Source organism: Pipistrellus hanaki (genome assembly GCF_964339955.1).
Source record: "Pipistrellus hanaki genome assembly, chromosome: 2".
NCBI classification, from domain to species: Eukaryota; Metazoa; Chordata; class Mammalia; order Chiroptera; family Vespertilionidae; genus Pipistrellus; species Pipistrellus hanaki.
Window position 1 is genome coordinate 111331866 of NC_140504.1, and position 9051 is coordinate 111340916.

Here is a 9051-nt window from a genome sequence, read left to right on the forward strand (position 1 = left end):
ATGACAGTCTCAAGATCCATCCATGTTGTCAAAAGTGGTTGTATTTGATCTTTCTTATGGCTCAATAGTATTCCATTGTATAATGTTCCAATTTAAAGGTCCCATCTCTGACTGGCTGGTGTGTCCAGGATGTCACATTCGATTCTGGGTCAGGGCACATGCTTGGGTTGTGAGGATCTTCAGAAGGGGGCATGCAGAAGGCAACCTATCAATTATTCTCTCTCATAATTGATGTTTCTATCCTTCTTTCCTTTCCCTTCTTTTAAATCAATAAAAATAAATAAATAAATAAACAAACAAACAAACAAACAAACAAATAAATATTCCATCTCCATAAACAGTACCTCTGAGGTACTAGGAATTAGGACTCCAACATATGAATTGGGGCTGACATGATTTAACCCAGACCACTGTTTCCCCTGCTATCCCTTTGGGATCTCTTGAATGCTTCCAGTGTAAACAGGTCTACCTTGCTGACCTCAAAGTTCACAGTGCTCAGTAAAAATGTCTGGCAGGTAGAAATAGTTCAACAAATATCTGTTGAAAATATAAAAATTTTACAAATATTCATTTGTAGAGTCAGCAGCATCACAAACATAAAAGATAGCAAAACTTAAAAATTTAATCTTGAAGTGACTCAGTTTTATAATCTCTCTATATAAAAGCCCAGCGGCTGTTATGGTGGAACAACTGGAATGACCAGAATGACCAGTTGCTATGACACACACTGACTACCAGAGGGCAGATCAACACAGGAGCTGCTCCCTGGTGGTCAGTGCATTCCTGTAGCTGGAGTGTCACTCAGCCAGAAGCTGGGCTCATGACTGGCAAGTGCAGAGGCAGTGGCGGGGCCTCTCCCACCTTTGGGGCAGCAAGTCAAGCAGTAAGAAGTGAGCAGGTGGGCAGTTGGGAGCAGGTGGGCAGTGGCCTGGATTGAGGAGAGGTCACAGGCCTGGCTGAGGGACCCATCCTCCCTCCTCTCCTGCCCCATGCACAAATTTTGTGCATTGGGCCTCTACTATCATAATAACAATCATTTATTCTCATACAAAACACCCCAAAGCATTAGAGACTATTATTTTCTTGGTGGTAACAAAATTATTTCATAAACTTAATTAATGTCTTTAGTCTTATTTTTAAAATGAAAGAATTAAATAAGCTTTTAAAGTATAATTTTCAGAATGAGGATTAAGACCAGTTTCCAATGTTGAGTAAAGTTTATTTTCAATGGTGCCTTTCATGGGATAAAGCCGTCTATATTGACAAGTAATTGTGCATGTGAGTACACACTTCATTAATCCAAAGCATATGCAGATTAAAAGAAAATGATTTTTGTTCAAATCATTTTCTTCACATTTGATTCAATTTCAAGTGTAACTGAACTCCTTTCAAGTGAATGTGTTTAAATCAGGAAATTAAGCAAATATGGTGGATTTTTTTCTCTCTTTCCCTCTCTTCAGGAAGAGAAAAAGAATCTTGCCTAGGCATCCGGACCAACACTCAAATGGTCTGTTCTGAGAATTCACAGCATGTGCATGAGCATCTGCAGTTGCTCTAAACTGAAAGTCATCCTCACACTGGGCATGGAAAATGATTCATCAAAAGGAAAAGTACTGCAACATGTAGCCAACTTCTGCAGGTTGTGAAAAAAAAAAAATTCTTAATAAGAACTTGTTCTGAATTCCACAAAATTGGCTGGAAGCTGAAAAGTGCAGGATTTTCCTCTGCTGTTGCTTTCATCTCCTTAAACATCATAGAGCCTTAAAATCCCTCCACCAGGAGCCTCAGAAACAGGAACAACAGCCTCATGAGTCATTGCTGCTGCACAGAGAGCCTGCAATCTCCTGGGCCACAGTCAGGGAAAGGCATAATCTTAGGAAATGCAAACAACCTGGAGACCCACTGACCTACAGATAACCTATTCAGCAACAATGAAGCGTGAAAAAAAAAAGATTACACTTGGAAAAGTAAAGAAGAAAAGAAGCTTTAAAAAAATGCTTCCATATTTTAAGAACTAAGTCAAGGTGATTTCAGAAGATTTCTGCCTTAAAGGGTCTGCTCTGAGTCGGAAGCCTTGTTTAGGGAATTTTCCCAGAGTAAATAAGTAGCTGTGGAGTGAGGGCTTGCGCTGTGGCTGTGAAGGAAGAAAGTAGTGTGGGCCTAGCTCAGCACCAGGTGGGCCGGGAGTTCAGGGTCACTTGAGCCCTGAGCACAGCACACAGATGGGCAGCCAGTTCAGTGTCACTCAAGTGCTCAGACGCTCCTTGTGAGACTGTTTGCTAAGTGCACATTCCCTGTAAAAAACAATAATAACACCATGAAAACTACTAAGCAGTCTACAGATTTCCCAAGCTAAGACATGTTCTTAGAGAAAGAAGGCAGCAATAGCTACTATGTGCAGACCATAGAGGCCCAAATCCCAGCAAAAGAGGAGATTCAACTATATCTGGAATTCTAGAATCCTCCCTCTGCTTTAGGGAAACAGCAATGGCCAGATGACCATTCATCTGAATTTCATTCAAAACAAAAAGTATTTGAAAAACTTATTTTCACATTCAAATTGTGATAACCTATAAAAGCAGGAAACCTTTGATTTCTTTGTTTGTCTGGTTGGGTTTTTTTTGTTTTGTTTTGTTTTGTTTTTTTTCCGTGTCCCTTATACAGAGGAAATTCTTTTTAAAATAAGGAATTTAGCAGACTTTCATCAAAACATTAAAAACAAAGTGAGGAGGGCGGTTCTAGGCCTCAGAATAACAACCTAACAGACCAGTGTTCTCTCTAGTTTAAAATGGAAAACAAAAATGGTGTAGGCTTTTCACAGGTGAGCATTTTGCAGTAAACAATGAGGACATTGAGGGAACAGAGCAGGGAATGGTTGCATTATTGGGAGCCCAATACAGCAGGACAAGAAATAGAGCAGCTTCCTCCAGCTGTCCCTTGTGTGGAAACCCATCACTATTGATCCCACACCTCATAAGGTGTTCATCTCTGGAGGAACATGACCCAGCCCAGCAGTTGACCCAAGAACAACCCAATGCACTGAGACCATCATTGAGTAGGAACAGGGCTCACATGCCTTTTACGTCCCTTCCCACTGTGGGGAAAGAGACCCCAAACCAGCCTACCCATCCACACCTTATAAAGCTATGATCTGACTGCAGTCTCTAAAGGATGGACCCTTAAACATACATTTTCTATTTTCAATGGAAGATGAAAGACCATTTTATAATCTAGGAATTGCAAAACAGAGGCTTTTAAAATAACATTTTAAGTGAGAAACATTATCAAGTTGGGTAGGAAAAGAAAGAAGAACTTATGCCCACTTGACAATAAACCAATGATTATATTCTAAGTGGTGTATGTGTAATTCTTGGACATTTTGTGATCAATACCTCATTAATATCAACAAAACTTACTTTTAAAAATTCCAACCCATCATGCTAACCTTGGCCTATGTGGTTGAAAAGCCAAGCAGGATGATAAAGAATCCAATCCTTCCGCCCTCTGTGCTCTCATCGCCTTTGATTCAAAGATGAGGCTTCTTCCACACATAGGAAAATTATTAGTTTTCAAGACTAATCTCTTTGAAATCTTTTCAACTTCACAAAAAGAAAAAAGACACATAAATACTAAGAATTAATACCCCACCACTAATTTCCAGCCCTTCCTCCACCTACCTTTCAACTTGCATTTTCTTCACCCATTCAAATAAAATGTCTCAGGCTGGGGACAAGAAGCCAGAGGGAAGATAGAGGTCACCAGGCTTTGTTGGATACCCCAGAAACTGGTTCTTCCTCTGTCACCCTGTTGGGTTAGGATTGCACAGCTTCCTCTAAAACAGTGGTTCTCAACCTTTCTAATGCTTCTACCCTTTAATACAGTTCCTCATGTTATGGTGACCTCCAACCATAAAATTATTTTCGTTGCTACTTCATAACTGTAATTTTGCTACTGTTATGAATCGTAAGGTAAATATCTGTGTTTTCCAATCATCTTAGACTCTGTAGCAGCAATCCTCAACCTGTGGGTCCAACCACTAGCAGGGTCACCTAAGACCATCGGAAAAACACAGATATTTACATTACAATTCATAACAGTAGCAAAATTACAGTTATAAAGTAGCAACAAAAATTATTTTATGGTTGGGGGTCACCACAACATAAGGAACTGTATTAAAGGGTCTCAGCATTAGAAAGGTTGAGAACCACTGCTCTAAAACAATGCCTGGCACCCACAAAATGGAAGACATGTGTCTAAAGCAGGTGTTTTGTAATTCAATCGCATCTCATTCTAATAATCCTGGGGAGGTGAGGGAGCAAATGTCTTGAACTATGAAAAAGAGGCCTCACTGAAGACAGAGAAAAGCTGGAGAACGTTTTCTAGTAAGGTTTGTAATAAAACCTCGCTGTGCAGCCTCAAGGCATGCCTCTGATGAAAGTGCTGGCTAATTTGCTGTTTTAAGTGCCATAGTCTTAGGATGTCAGAATTCATTATGCACACAGGGGCTGGTTACTGCCTCATAAATGTGTAGACAAGGAAATTGTTGATGAAAAAGTGGTTTCCAAAGCTAAAATGCAATTACTCATTGGTCAGCTCCCCAAAGACCACCAAGTCCATATCCAAGGATTTATCTGGCTAAAATAAAAGTTTTGTGTCCTGAGTAATAAAAACCTTCCTGCCTTGTTTCCATTTTGAATATTTCTTCCAAAACTGGGCCACAGTTAGGTCAGAGTGTGTATCTCTAGGAGAAAGATACACAACATCGTTCCAGTACCTGCAGTCAGTGGACACTCAGACACTGAAAGTGAGCAAAGAGGAAGGAGGAGAGACAATGGGAGAAAGGGATCAGAAACAGAAAAGTACCACATGCCAAAACCGGTTTGGCTCAGTGGATAGAGTGTTGGCCTGCGGACTGAAAGGTCCCAGGTTCGATTCCGGTCAAAGGCATGTACCTTGGTTGTGGGTACATCCCCGGTGGGGGATGTGCAAGAGGCAGCTGATCGATGTTTCTCTCTTATCAGTGTTTCTAACTCTCTATCCCTCTCTCTTCCTCTCTGTAAAAAAAATCAATAAAATATATTTTTTTAAAAAAAAAAAAGAAAAGAGGGAGAATCCAAGATGGCTGCTCGGGTAGGCACCTAGCCGCAGCCGCACGCAACAATTTCAATAAAATACAACTAAAATATAAAATGGACATTACCCAGAACTACAGGAAAGTCGACTGACTGGAAATTCTACAACGAGAAGCAAGGAGAAAACCAGAAGGAAGCGCGGAGGAGCTGTAAAAGCCCAAGGTACGGAGACACGCGGCGCAAGCGGAGAGGACGGAGCCGGAGAGGAGGGCGGCTGAGTGCCTGGCTGGCGTTCCCTAGCGGGAAGGAGATAAACACTCCGACTGTGCTGGGCCCCCCAACTGCTCTGAACCCCCGTTCTAGGCCAGACCCCGGGGACCCAGGCTCATCCACAGGGAGCTGGGCTGTAAGGCGGAACCCGGGGAGCAGCAAAAGGAGGTCCCGGAGGCGCACACACTGCACGCAGAGAAGGGCCGGCCAGCTGTGCCGCGGGACTGCCCTGGCGGGAAGGAGGCAGGGGCTCCAGACTGCTCTGAACGCCATCTCCAACTCCACTTCCAACTGAACTGAACCCCAGTTTCGGGCCCATTGCGGGAGAGCCTACACTGTTTGGTAGCAGGCGAAAATCGAGGGCACCTTTCTCTCAGAGGTGCTTGCAACAAGTACTGAAGGACCCTGAGTCTCAGGAGTCACATAGGGCGGGGCTGACGGAAGCCAAGGCTGTAGGCTCCACCCTGAAACTCCACCCCATCAGAAAAGCTGCCTGCGAAAATGCCTACACCAAATAGATCACAAACGAAAGAAATGGAGGACAAAAAGCGACTGGATATAGAGTTCAAAACCACACTTATAAGGTTTTTCAAGAGTTTCCTAGAAAAGGCCGATAAAATAAATGAGACCTATGAGGATATGAAAAGGGATCAACAAGAAATAAAGAATACATTGTCTGAAATAAAAAATATTATACAGAGTGCTAAAAACAGAATAGAAGATCGCAAGAATCAAGTCAAAGACTTGAAACATAAAGAGCCAGAAGACACTCCTCTGCAGAAGCTAGAAGGCAAGAGAATCCAGAAAATTGAAGATAATGTAAGAAACCTCTGGGACAACTTCAAACGATCCAACATCAGAATCATGGGGGACCCAGAAGATGAGAGAGAGCAAGATATCGAAAACATACTGAAAGAAATAGTGACAGAAAACTTCCCCCACCTGGGGAAAGAATTGGACTTACAAGTCCAGGAAGCACACAGAACTCCAAATAAGAGGAATCCAAAGAGGACCACACCAAGACAAATCATAATTAAGATTCCAAGAGCAAAGGACAAAGAGAGAATATTAAAAGTAGCAAGAGCTAAGCAGGTGGTTACCTATAAAGGAGCACCTATATGATTGTCAGCTGATATCTCAACAGAAACCATGCAGGCCAGACGGGAATGGCAAGAAATATTCAAGGTGATGAATAGCAAGAACCTACAGCCAAAAATACTCTACCCAGCAAAGCTATCACTCAGAATCGAAGGTCAGATAAAGAGCTTCACTAATAAAAAAAATCTAAAGGAGTTCATCACCACCAAACCAGAATTATATGAATTGCTGAAGGGGGTTCTTTCAGAAGAGAAAGTAAATAAAGATAAAAATTATGAACAACAAATACGTAACTATCAACAAGTGAATCTAAAAACTGAGAAAATTAAAAAAAAAAATCTGAGGAACAATATTAACTGTTGAATATAATAGAATCAGAGGTATGGAAGGGGAGTGAACTAATGATTCTTGGGGAAAAAGGGAGAGGGGAATGTGGGAAGAGACTGAACATAAACTGTGCACCTATGGATGAGGACAATGGGGAGTGGGGAAAGGGCAGACGGTGGGGTGGGAAGGAGGGGGAAAGGAACACTTGTAATAATATGAACAATAAAAATTTATTTAAAAAAAAAAAGAAAGAAAGAAAAAAAGAAAATAAAAGCACCACATTACTTTCTCTTGGCATGGGGGTGAGGGGCAGTCAGCCCACATAAAATTCAATTCTCTAAAACTTGCTTTAGACTAACAATATTTACTTGCCCCAAATATGTGCTGAATGCTACACTGTTGCTAGAAACACAGCACCCAATGTGTGCCTGGTACATAGTATGCACTCAAAAATATTTGCTGAATGGTGAGCAAGGTATATGTATTCCCCATTCTCCAGCCTAGAGTAAATGTGATCAATCCAAATGCCAGTCTTCTGAAAATGCGTGTGCCAAGTCCAGTGAAGAAACTACCTTACTGCAGGAGTTTTGGGAAGTGTCCCTGGTCCGTCAAAAATATTGTCCACTTCCTGAATAAACACCCTTTTGCTGACTCTTTTCCCCTTTGCATGAGAAGCTGCCTCCTTCATATTCAGCATACATTTCTGACTCTTTGCATCAAAAAATAAGAAACTATTCTTAAATACTAAAGACTATAGTTATCTTAAACTCAAGGCCAACATAATACTTAGTGATGAAATACTAGAAACATTCTCATTAAATCATAGGGAAAATAAAATACCCACCATAACCAATATCATTTACCATTGTCTAGACTTTCGAGCCAATGCAATAAAACATGACACAGAAATAAGAGGTACAATGTTTGGCAGCATTTCCCAAAAACATCATCCTTGGAACATGACTTTCCTGGAATGTTAAACAAAGTTAAACAGTTTCTTTGCAGTAAGACTTCCCAAAGCCTTAAATATCCTGGCACTTACTATAAGTCTCCAAGAGGGAACACATTCAGCACTTCCCAACATTTAAAACTTTGCATTTTTTTGTTTGTTTTCTCAGAGACTTTGAGAAGTCTTGAATTCCATGAAATACTCTTTGGGAAACTTACACTATATTTGTTTTTGTCAGATTTTTTAATTTATCTATTTAGTTAAATATATCCATCTTCTGAAAACTAAAACAGTAGTTAAGAATTACTTTAGCCCTGGCCTGTATTTCTCAATGGTTAGAGTGTTAGCCTGCACACCAAAAGGTCACAGGTTAGATTCCTAGTCAAAGACACATACTACCTGGGTCACAGGTTCTATCCCTAGTGCACCAAGAACATGCACGGAGCAACCAATCATGTGTCTCTTTCACATTGATGTCTCTCTCTCTCTCTTTCTCTCTCTCTCTCTCTTTCTCTCTCTCTCTCTCTCCTCTCTCTCTCTCCCTCATTCACTTACACTCCCTCAAAAAAAAAAAATGGAAAACAAAAATTAAATTTAGAAAAAGAATGAGGACTTTATTTTATTTTTAATTTTTTTTAATTATATATATATATTTTATTGATTATGGTCTCACATACAATAATTGTCCTTATCCTCCCATTCCCATCCCAAACCCCTCCCTAGATATGCCCCAACCCACCCCACCCCTTCCGTTGTCCATGGCCACTGGCTAGGCCCATATGTATGCACACAAGTCCTTTGGTTGATCTCTTCCCCTTACCCCCATCCCCCCTTATTTCCCTCTGAGGTTTGAGAGTCTGATCGCTGGTTCTCTTTCTCTGGGTCTGTTTGTGTTGTTCATTATTTCCTCTAGATGTGTGAGATCATGTGATCCAAGAAATACCCTTGTAAGAACCTACACTGCAACAAGCCATAATGGTTATGCTGAGAGGACTTTAGAGTCAGAAAAAACTCCTCAGTTTGAATCCTGTATCAGCTACTAAGGAACTGAGCTTCAGTTTTCTCCTCTCTAAAATGGAGACCATGATGTGTACCTTACAAAGTATTGTACATATTAGATAGATAATACATATAAAGTTGCTTATCTTCAGACATATTTAAAAATTAAAACAACCATGAGATACAACCTTCACTATGGACTAATCAGGCTGGGAAAGACAGAGTGAGATGGCCCTCTCTCACAGCTACTGAAGCTGTAAATTGCTACAGTTTTTAGAGATAGTAACTCAACAGCTTAATCAGGGTTTAAAAGCATTTCTATCTTTTTTAAAAAAT

General features: G+C 40.7%; 1 long non-coding RNA gene across 1 annotated transcript in view; it reads right to left on the bottom strand.

Annotated features, from left to right (window-relative positions):
* Positions 1-1191: 1191 nt before the first annotated feature.
* The window catches only part of LOC311617111, a 36412-nt gene continuing 28552 nt past the window's right edge, over positions 1192-9051 (bottom strand). Inside the window, exons 3-4 of the long non-coding RNA XR_014794057.1 lie at positions 3417-3599; positions 1192-2294 (exon numbers count right to left, since the gene is read on the bottom strand). This is a non-coding gene — a long non-coding RNA (uncharacterized lncRNA). The remainder of the gene's footprint in view (positions 2295-3416; positions 3600-9051) is intronic.